Below are 12237 nucleotides of genomic sequence, written 5' to 3'. Positions count from 1 at the left end.
AATACGCTTTTTTCTTCTGCCTGGCACATATGCAGTTAGGCATGCAGCAATGGTTTAATGGATAAATAAGTTGTTAAATTATAACACTTTGATGGATTGCTTAATCCTTTAAGTAATAATTGACTTACATCACCTCTTATAACCTTATTCTTTTATGACAGATTTTAGCTAGTGAAGTGTACTGTTACAGACAATGAAAGAAATAGAACATTGTTTATGAAACCCTAGATAGCCTGGACAGGAGACTAAATTGGAATCCTTAATTCCCAGTGCAGAGAGGGCCTTGATATTTAAGAATAAAAATATTAATAGCTGAGCTTTATATCATATGTTTAATGTCATGACCATAAAGCCATTACTGTAACACTTAAGTTTATCTTCTAAAGGAAGCCTGTGAAATGTTTCCAGAATGACTTGGTTTTTAGTGATATTAGTTGTTGTTTTCCTTTGGGACCTGATTCTTTGTAGATTCCAAGATGATGCAGTTTCGTCAAAGACTTCCATCCTCAGTTTCTTTAAAAATAAAAAAATACTCTGCAATTAGGTAAAACATTTTTAGATAGACTACCTCCATCTGGTCTCTTTTCCTATCACCCAGGTTTTTCATCAATCACAGCTCTATGAAAGGACATTGAAGGGTCTCCTGTTACAATATACTAATGCTCATTATAGAACATTAAAATAAGATGACAGCTTCCATTATCAGCCTACACAAAAATCTTTCCCTACCTTTTGTCTTCTTATTTCCCACTTAGTTTGTGTACTACTAACTATATTGAGGTAACATGACCACTAAGTTTGAAGATTCTTTGAGACCAGGAGCTATACCGTATTTATTTTCACATTTCCTTCTGTGCTTAAAACAGGACTTCTGTTTCTTCAATGAATATTCATTGAGTATCCACTAGGTGTCAGATATTATACTAGGTAGATCTGGGGACACCAAGGTAACTAAACAGGGAACATGCTATTCGGAGTCTAACAGTCTTGTGGAGGAGAAGTGGAAAAATAGATCTGTAAGTCAAAAAAGCTGCAGTGTAATATTATAGTGGAATAGATGATTTCCTGGTTTAAGAGTTCTAAAAAAATCATTTCCAAAAACATCTCCCCAGTAAATCTGACTCAGTGACTAAATTTCCACCACTAGAATGTCATTATAAGACATTGCACTGTGGCTGCTTCTGGGCAGGAAAACTAAAGGATATTAATGGGCTGTGAAATCACTTTTTTATTCCCCTTTTTTAATTTTTTTTTTAATTTTTAGATTTACATAGTACAATTCACTCTTTTTGATGTATAATTCTACAGGTTTTGGCAAATGCACAGTCATGTAATCACCACAATCAAGATATAGAACAGTTTGATCACCCCCCAAAATTCTCTTTTTATAATTTGTTGTGATAAAGATTAATTTTATTTTTTTAAAATTAATGCTGGAATGTTCTATGTATATCTACTCTTAATTAAAAAAAGTATGTCTTTTGGGACAGCACCTTTTATCTTAAGCCTCTTTAGAAATACAGATATCCAGGGAGGGGCTGAATCATCATACCATTGTTAGTCATCCACACCTTGGTTTGTAGATGAAGCTGTTGAAAGGAATTAGGACTCAGAAAAGGTAAAGGGTGCATGGTGTATGTAGTGTGTGTGTCTTAGGTTAGAAAGAGGATAGGGGTCAGTGGGCAGAATTGGAGATTAGGGCCTGACAGTGGAACTGTGTACATGGAAGGGTAGATATAGGTAGTGTGTTTTGTGTTTAGTATAAGGTCACTGGGTTCTCAGAGATAAGGAACACCAAATAAAGAGATGAGCCCTGAAGAGGAGGTCTTCATGTGAAGATGATTTTTTATCTGGAGCTACAGAATTGGGATTCTAGTACTGATTCTGCCAGTAACCTGTTCTCAAAAAGTCACATCCCCTTTCTGGGCCTCAGTTTCATCATCTATAAAAAAGTTTGGATTAAGTATATTCTAAAGCCCATTTCAGTTTTCTTCAACTAGAAACAAACGTGTGTGTGTGTGTGTGTTTCTGAATTTCTGTCCTCCAGTTTCAACTAAAGAGACCCATCTGTAGATAACAATAACCAAACTCTAGCACGCATTATGATCCCCTAAAATTTTATGTAGTTTGATGTCAGAAGCTGCAGAGCACAGTTAAGGCTGATCTGAATTGGGCTTCAGTGACACAGCTCGCTGACCCTCAGTCTTCTCATTTATAGAATGACTGTATATACTCTATGGTTCCCTGTAGTTCTCACATTTTATGACTATGAAACCTATTAAAACTACCAGTGTTACTTCTATTTTCTCTTCCTCTGGGTTTTCACCTGTTCTGACATTGATTTTTTTTTTAATTTTAATGAGCCACTATTCATTCAGTACCTACTATGTGCCGGAACTTTTAATGTAGGGTATTTTACCTACATTATTTAAGGATTTTTATAGTGCTGCTGACCTTTATATGTGTACAGGTATGGGAAACTCACACCATGCCTCATCCTAGAAAACATTCCTCCATATGCAAGATCCCATTTCAGTGAATATTAGAAGTAGCACTAGAGAGGGGAAGATGTATATGGCTTTAAATTGATATGTGAAGGGAAAGGAACTAACAGTTGATGGCCTACTATGTGCTAGGCACTTTATATACACCTATCTTCTTTAGGTCACTGAGATAAGCATATAGGTAGACATCACAAAGGGGAGCCTATTTGTCTTGATAACAAGACATAGGAATTCATGGGAATTGTTCAGAATATTTGTTTTTCATGTCATTCTCCACTATGAGGGCACAGAAAGCCTCTACACAGTAAGTGTTAGACAGGTGTTTGCTGAATGAATAGGGATTTTACTCATGCCCTAGAAGGATTTTCTGGATCCATGGACCTCTTAAGGATTTTAGAAAAATCTGTGGACCCATCTAGGATGTCACCTCTCCTATTACACACAAAAAGAAACAGCTAAGTCCCTCTCCTTGCCCTAATTCCACATCTGCATTTGTGCAAAACCCATAATTTTGGAATGTTTTCAGCCCCTCTGTAACTCGTTCATGTACCTGAGTAAGAACACAGCCCTGGAAACATCTCTGGGTATTTAGGCAGCTTAGATACATATTCCATTAATTTGTTGTGCTTCTAGTACTGTATAGTGCTGCCGTCCTTTATCCGTCCTTTATAGATTTGAGAAAATTACTCCATGCCTCCTGATCATTAACTGACAGTCATGTTCAATTTGCCTTTTATGAGCAGAAATTATATCCAACTTGCTTTTAAGTTCGTTAATTTGTGTGCCAACCAAAAGATCAGCATTACATTCTTTATCTTTTTAAGGTTTTTGAAGTAGAGGTTATGTAATTTTACAAATTAAGGTTTGTACCAAAGCTTGTTTTATGTTGGTAACATATCTCTGGCTTTCTAGATGGAATGATTTCTATTTCTTTTTTTTAACCTCTCCCCATTCAGAAACCCACTTAAAACACTTAGGCCTGTGTTTTTATCTGAATTTTCATCTGGGTAGAGAAATATGATGAAAAAATTGTCCTTGTCTTATAGTTGGAGAAGAATGTTGTGTAAAACAAACATTCCAAGTAATTCCAAATATGGAATGATAACTACCCCATAAAATTGTGAGGGCCAAATTGGTTAAGGGAAAACTGAATGGCTTGTAAAATATAAAGTTTTCTAAACACATCTAGCCCCTAACTTTTTATAAAATCCTCAGAGCCTAGTACAGTCTAACTAGAGAAGCTATTTGGATGTTTACCTAATCTCCAATAGTGTTGTCCCTTTTATACATGACAGCAAGACTACATCTAACCCAGGCTTGTGATGGAACTAGTATTATTATTAAGCTGGAAAACAAAAAGTTTGTTGATCAAATGGATCAATATTTTGATCACTTACTATGTGCCAGTGGCTTTTTAATTTACACAAGAACTTTCTGGATGAAGAGTAATTGGGTTTCCACTGTTCACTCACCCCAGGCTACAGTTATAGCTAACAGGTGAGTGCTTACTGTAAGCGAAGGTGCTGCTCCAAGGGCATTACATTCATTCCATTCACGTGTTTCTCAATCTTTATAACAACTCACTAAAATACTGTTAATATTGTAATCATTAAATTATCAATAAGAAAACTGAAATTTAAAGAGATTAGGCTATTTGCTCAGCAATATCGCCAAGCCCGGGCTTTGTATCCTGGCTTATTTGACACCAAAGTCTGTTACTCCATTCCAATCCACTACCAACGCTTCCATTGTTAATTACCTCTAATCGCTATTGTCATTTATGGAGTAAGTGTGGCTGTCCATGGCAGGGAGTCAGTAAGGGGAGGATTAAGGGGGTGCTATTGGGCAATTTCTGAAAGAAGTGCATTTCACTACAAGTTTCTTGCAGTGACATCAGGTGGGAAGGATAAGAAAGATTGAGGAAGGTGTAGGTGGCATGGTTGAGCCTGTCCAGGAACTGATTACATCTGAGCCTCTGGGCCTTTTGCCTGTCAGCTGACTCAGAGCTGAGGGATTGACCAAAGCCCAGACAGGTTTATTTCATGGGCTGTATACTTCAAAGGATCTGATTCCTGACACTGTGATGCACATTGCTTTTCAGAGGGCACAGCCTTGTTGGGGAAAGAACAGGATAGTCTCCATGAGGTGTTTGTGAAAGGCCTGTGCAGTGTTTGCTCTAAATCCAGATATATACAGCTCTTTCTGGGTTTGGCAATAAAAACCCCAGGGCCGGCCCTAAGCATGGCTGAAAATTGGGTATTAAACCTTAAGTATTCCTCTGTAGTAAATAAGCAGTTAAGAATATGGGTGCTAGGGACTTCCCTGGTGTTCCAGTGGCTAAGACTCCAAGTTCCCAATGCAGGGGGCCCAGGTTCAATTCCTGGTCGGGGAACTAGATCACGCATGCTGCAACTAAAAGATCCCACCCGCGGCAAGGAAGATCCCACGTGCTGCAACTAAGACCCGACACAGCCAAATAAATACATATTTTTTAAAGTATATGGGCCCTAGAGTTAGATGGACCTGGATTCCAGTCTTGACTCCTCCACTCAACTGTGGATAAATTACTAAACCTCAGTATTCTCACATGTGAAGTGGGGATTAAGGCAGTATCTACTTTATATAGTTATTGTGAAGATTAAATGAGTATAAAGCATATATCACAGTACCTAAGATGTAGTAATAAACACTCTTGAAACAGTCATTATTCAGAGAAAAGTCATATTTTATGAGAATCTCAAGGCTTAAAATTAATTAATTTCACTTTCTTTCACTTAACATACATCCAAAAGGCATTTATTAGTGTGTTCGGTGGGAGGGATAGAGAACTTTCTTTGAACACCTAAAATGAGCCAGATATTTTTTAAAATGTGTTGTCTCAATGTTCACAGCAGCCCTATGAAGTATTTTCCCACTTTATAAGTGAGACCCTAGTCTTGAGAGGTTTAGTAACATGCCTAAGATTTTTCTAGTCAGCACTAACTCCAAAGTTTGTGAATAAGATAACCTTTATGCCCCCTGGAGCATGTTATTCTGCAGGCAGGCAGACGCATCAACAAGTATCTATATTCAAAGTGCTGTTATTGAGGTTTATACAGTAGACCATTTTATATAAGGGACTTGAGCATCCACAGAGTGTCCTGGAACCAGTTCCCTGCAGATACCGAGAGACAACTGTACTTGGTGCTTGGAAGTCCAGAGCAGGGAAGGTGAACTTGGGGGGCTGGGGGAAATGAAGTGAGTCCCCTTCACAGGAATAAATGCCAACAGTGGGGCTTTGGGTAGGAATGAGGTAGGAGGCTTTTGCTGATGGAGGAAGAGTTAAGAGAGGTCTTTTTTTTTTTTTTTTTTTTTTTGCGGTACGCGGGCTTCTCACTGTTGCGGCCTCTCCTGTTGCAGAGCACAGGCTCTGGACGCGAAGGTTCAGCGGCCATGGCTCACGGGCCCAGCCGCTCCGTGGCATGTGGGATCTTCCCGGACCGGGGCACGAACCCGCGTCCCCTGCATCGGCAGGCGGACTCTCAACCACTGCGCCACCAGGGAAGCCCTGGGGGCTTTTTTTTTTTTTTTTTTTTTTTTTTTGCAAGAGAGGTCTTATTGGGTTTCCTCAAGTCACATTAAAGGAGAGTGGTTAGAAGGAGGCCTTTCTGGAATTCCTCAAGTCAATATGACTGCCTTTTAGATCCAGCATTGTAATTGCAGCAAATGTTATAGTTGCAGGCAAAGAAACTATCTCCAGAGAGACCAGATTATGTTATTTACTTGAAGTAAAATGGTGGGGGTTATATATGAATGATGTGTGTCTGTATCAGAAGCATCTATATAACCTTGGGCTTTGTAACTGAATTAATATAAGTAATAACAACTAACACTTATTGTAGGATCATTAGGTACTATAGTCACTGCTGTGTTCACAGGCCAGAACTCTTAACTGCAGAAAGGTGGAAAGGCTTTAAGTCAGTAATCTCAAATTAAGTACAACTAATTTAGGCATACAATATATGTATATTACTCTACTAGTATAAGATGTCCATTATGAAATGTAGATACAATAAAAGATTTTAAGGGATAAAATGAAGTTGAATTAAATAATTTTATCACAGGGCAAAATGTATACTTAGAATTCTATACCTTGTTATTAATAGTGGATATAAATTGATATTTCAAATACACTAATAGTTTTGGATTTTTTTTGTCAAATTGTCAGATTTGATTAGATCACCATTGTATTTAGCCTCATAATGTGACTGACACTAAGTAGAAGTATAAATTCTGCCATATTTTTTGTCCTATGTGTCATCTTCAGTTCAGAGTTTTTTAAAGCAATCTTTTTAAACCAATTCATTTTGTGAAAATTAGATTTTTTAAAAATCCATAAATCCTTTTTTGAACTGCAATATGTCGCTAAATGCTGAAAGTGAAAGAACCCCCATTCATACCTCATGTGACATGTGAACATCAAATATAGGGACAGTGTGGGAATGCCAAGCTCAATTCATATTAATAGAGGTTAATTTTTATTTCTGATGAATAACAAACATGCGTAGAAGCTACAGAAATTGTTACCAAACCTCAGTGGGTTGTCTTGCATACCTCTAGAGTGAGCACACTCCACTTTGGAGATCAGTGGTTTAAGCAACAGGACCCGGGGCAATGAAGTGGGAATACCCAGTCTCATCTTTAGCAATGATTGGTCCAGATTCATTTATGAATGACAAATGGGAAGGCTATGACATGACTTTGCCAGAAATCAGAAATGCGGATCATAGCTGAACCTTTGAGAGTGTGGTCTGTCTGTACAAAGGCAGAACATACATTCACTGAGTGGCTCAAAAGCATACATTCTGTTTTTTAAGAAAACGGACCTTGTCAGAGCTATTTAGATTTAATCCCAGCTCCACTATTTACGAGTCATGCAATTTGGGGAAAGCACCCTCTTGTAGTCTTTTTCTCATCTCTGAAATGAGGATGATTAACACCAGTACCTACCTCACTGAGAAGAATTTAACATGATGCTATTGAACTGTCACTGTGTGCTCAGAGATGCTGAGCTAAACTCTTTACAAGAATTCATTTAATCTTCCTGATTTACTAGTGTGGTAGAGACTAACCAGTTGTTCATCAAAACATGGGCAAGTAAAGGGACTACATTTCCTGGCCTCCTTTGCAACCACATTACTGTGTTCTGGCCAATGAAATATGGGCAGAAGTGATCAACACCACCTCCAAACCTCAGCCATGAAGCTTTCCCATGCAATTCTCCATGCTCTCTTCCCTCATCTATCAGAGGATCCAGCAGAATCGTTATGCAAGGGTCTCTCTTTCTCCCCCTACCACCTGCAACCTCCATTGGATTGTGATTTGAGGCAGAAATAAACTCGTTGTGTTAAGTCACTGAGATGTGACTGTTTGTTACAGCAGTTAGTGTACCCTGACTAAAACAAGGTTTGACAAGAACCCAGAGAAGGAAGAGAGAAATTGTTCACAGTGTCTGGCTCATTATGTACAATAAAAAGGGTGATTAACCTCATTAACTTAAAAGATGACGATTACCTTTATGGGAGATATTATGAGCAAATAGCTGTTAAAGTACTTCAGGTAAAGTGTGAAAAATGTGAGGATTTACACTCTTGTTTCCAAAGATTTTCATAGACACCCTGGGGACACCTCAAGGAATGAAGATACCATCCCTACAGTATCTTGTATGCTGTGCTGCTAAATCAAGTGAACACATTTCACTAAGTTTTATAAAGATATAATAACAAGTATGAATACATTTTTTATGCTGCATTGGGAATCCTTCCTCCATCTTGATGTTCTTCTCTTGTTTATTCAAATCCAAGAGCTGAAATGTGGGTTTTCAATTTCTCCCTCAAGTTAGCCTATATATATAATCAATAGCTTCCTTCACTCTAACACATTTTCTGAACATTGCGGTATTTAGCTGGAGCCATATTTTTATCTCGAGGAATTGAATTTCTATAATTTGGCTTACCCTTGGCTTTTGAATGATCTAATGTCATATATATATATTTTTTTTTTCTTTCTTTTTTTTTTTTTTTTTCGGTATGTGGGCCTCTCACTGTTGTGGCCTCTCCCGTTGTGGAGCACAGGCTCCGGACGCGCAGGCTCAGCGGCCATGGCTCACGGGCCCAGCCGCTCCAAGGCATGTGGGATCTTTCCGGACCGGGGCACGAACCCGTGTCCCCTGCATCGGCAGGCGGACTGTCAACCACTGCGCCACCAGAGAAGCCCCTAATGTCATATATTTTAAATTTTATTTATTTATTTTTGGCTGAGTTGGGTCTTTGTTGCTGCGTGGGGGCTTTCTCTATTTTGCGGCGAGCGGGGGCTACTCTTCGTTGCGGTGCGTGGGCTTCTCATTGTGGTGGCTTCTCTTGTGGCGGAGCACGGGCTCTAGGCATGGGGGCTTCAGTAGTTGTGGCTCACAGGCTCTAGAGCGCAGGCTCAGTAGTTGTGGCACACGGGCTTAGTTGCTCCGCGGCATGTGGGATCTTCCCAGACCAGGGCTCAAACCCCTGTCACCTGCATTGGCAGGTGGATTCTTAACCACTGCACCACCAGGGAAGCCCTCGTGTCATATTTTTGATCTAGCAACTTTTTGCTGTGTTTTCTCTCTTTTTTATGCTTATTTGCGAAGTTGATTCCTATGGAATTGCACGGATAGCTACTTAGGCTTCTAGCTTCACGTTTTCTCCTCAAATGCAGATGAATTATTTCTTCTTGACTTTGGTGAATCAGAATATTAGCACAGCCTCCCACGACTATTTGCTGCTATTACCCTTATCATGCTCCTTCTCTGAATCTTATGTTTTCAAAACATTTAGGAGCTGGGCAATTGGTTTTGAAGCCTTGATAAGTGTTCACGGAAGCTATGTGGCTTAGAGGAGACAAACAGGCTTTGTATTCAGAGAGACCTGATTTCCAGTACTGGCATAGCCACCAACTATCTACATATGACACTGGTCAGTTATTCACTTCTTAGGAGTCACAACTAAAATTAAGATGGTAAAACCCACTTTGCAAAGATAAATGGGATATATAGGCTGATATCTGTTTTTTCTTTTTTTTTTTTTTTGGCCATGTGGCATGGCATGCTGGATCTTAGTTTCCCCACCAGGTATTGAACCCACGCCCCCTGTGGTGGAAGGGCAGATTCTTAACCACTGGACCACCAGGGAAGTCCCTGATTTCATTTTTTTTAATATGGATACAAAATCTTAAAATACTAGCAAACCAAATCCAGAATGTACATTATAACCATGTATTTATATCAGGAATATGTTTGGTTTAATATTTTAAAAAATCAAAATGTAATTTATACCTTAACTGATTGATGGGATAAACACATTTCATCATTTCAATAGAAGCAGAAAAAATTTTAATAAAATTCAACATCCATTCATAAAACCGAAAACCTTACCAAACTGGGACTAGAATTTATTTTTTTCTGTTTTTTGGCTGCATCAGGTCTTCATTGTGGCTTCTCTCCAGTTGTGGCGTGCGGATTTTCTCTCTCTAATTGTGGCACGCAGGCTTCAGAATGAGTGGGCTCTGTAGTTTGTAGCACGTGGGCTCTCTTGTTGAGGCGTGCGAGCTCAGTAGTTGTGGCTCACAAGCTTAGTTGCCCCTCGGCATGTGGGATCTTAGTTCCCTGACCAGGGATTGAACCCACACACCCTGCATTGGAAAGCGGATTCTTAACCACAGCAGGGAAGTTCCTAGAAGAGAAGCTCTTAAGCTGATAAAGGATATCTATTTTTTAAAAACTTATGCTTTAGGAAGCAAAAGCTGTATTAAATTGATAAAGGATAACTTTTAAAAGTATATAATACTTAATGTTTAAAAGATGAAAATTTTTCCTTTGAGATCAAGAATAAAAGACTTATTTTATTCACCATTGTCCTGGAGATCCTAGCCAGCACAGTAAAGCAAGAAAGAAATATAAATAAAGGTGTTAAGGATTGGAAAGGGAGAAAGGAAATCCAAAAACAACTATATTTAAATTATTAGACTTAATAAGAGCTTAGAAAGTTTATTGCATACAAGACTAATTATAAAAATCAATTGCATTTTTATATACCAGCTACAAATAGTTTTGTTTTGTTTTGTTTTGCGGTACGCGGGCTTCTCACTGTTGTGGCCTCTCCCGTTGCAGAGCACAGGCTCCGGACGTGCAGGCTCAGTGGCCATGGCTCATGGGCCTAGCTGCTCCACGGCATGTAGGATCTTCCCGGACCGGGGCACAAACCTGTGTCCCCTGCATCGGCAGGCGGACTCTCAACCACTGCGCCACCAGGGAAGCCCCACAAATAGTTTTTAAAAGTATCTGAAATGGATAACTTATAATAGCATTAAACATAACAAGTACGTAGGAATAATCTAACAAAAGATGTGTCTATCTCTAGAGAGAAGACCAAAACTTTATTCAGAAACATTAAAGAAGACACAATAGAGAAATATTCCATGTTCAGACTAACTGTCTTTCACCCCACTTCTTAATGCTCTGAATATAATACCATTTCTGAAACCCAAGTCCTGGTGCTTCAGAAACCTTCCTGTCTCCAGCTCTTTGTTGCTGTAAACAAATGTCTGGATAAGAAGGAAGAACTAAAACTCTGCACAGAAATAGCTCCTAATAGTCTCAGCACTGTTGTGTCCAATCCTGGACACAAACTTAACTGTCACCAGCTCTGATGTCAAGGGACACTCTACTGGGACTACATGGTACACCCTGACCTTTGAGAGTTCAGGGGAAGCCCAGCACATCTCCAAACAGAAGAAAAGTCAGCATTTATAGATGGGTTCACTCTATCCAAATCACATTCCTTCTTTTGATCCTTAGTACAAGCCTATGGGGAGCACTTTTGTATACCCCCATTTCATATGTGAGAAAGCTGAGGTTCCTCAAGGTTAATGACAACCAAAAATAGTCAACTCTAAAGCTGGGACTCAAATCCAGGGCTTTTGACATCAAATTTGATGCATTCTCTTCTATAAACAGCATATTTTTGAGAGCAACCCTGTCCTACCACTTTTTCAGGGTAAATACAATGTCTTACAGATTCTTGAGTCTTTTGACTGGGCAAATCTTTTCCTGATGCCTCTCTGCTCAAACAATTGTTTCTAAAGGCATTATATTTTTACATCTTAGAAGGAAAGCAAAGGAGAGAAAGGAGAAAGAAAAGTAGGGACTTTAAAATACTTGCTTCACAAATTGGCCGTTGATTTTTTTTTTAATTGAAGTATAGTTGATTTACAATGTTGTGTTAGTTCCCTGACCAGGGATCAAACCCATGATATATATATATATATTCTTTTCCCTTATAGCTTACTATAAAATATTGAATATAGTTCCTTGTGCTGTACAATAGGTCCTTGTTGGTTATATATTTTATGTATAGTAGTGTGTATCTGATAATTCCAACCTCCTAATTTATCCCCCCCTCTCTGGCAGTTAAATTTTATAGTCAAGCCAAAACTTTCTTTCCCTTACCTGTGACATGAGATAATAGATTTATGTCTCTTTCTCAGACTTTTTAGGATTAAATAAAGTAAAAAATGGAAAGGGCTTAGCAGAGTGCCTAGCACATATTATGTGCTTAGTAAATGTTGTTGGCATTTATTGTTATTGGCAGCTACTATACCACCAGAAGATAATCCCACAGGCTTTACAACCCGAGTATTGCCCAGATCAAGGCAGAGGAAGCAC

The sequence above is a fragment of the Mesoplodon mirus genome (genome assembly GCF_964341445.2).
Source record: "Mesoplodon mirus genome assembly, chromosome: 7".
In the NCBI taxonomy this organism is placed as follows: Eukaryota; Metazoa; Chordata; class Mammalia; order Artiodactyla; family Ziphiidae; genus Mesoplodon; species Mesoplodon mirus.
This window is presented reverse-complemented; position numbering follows the sequence as displayed.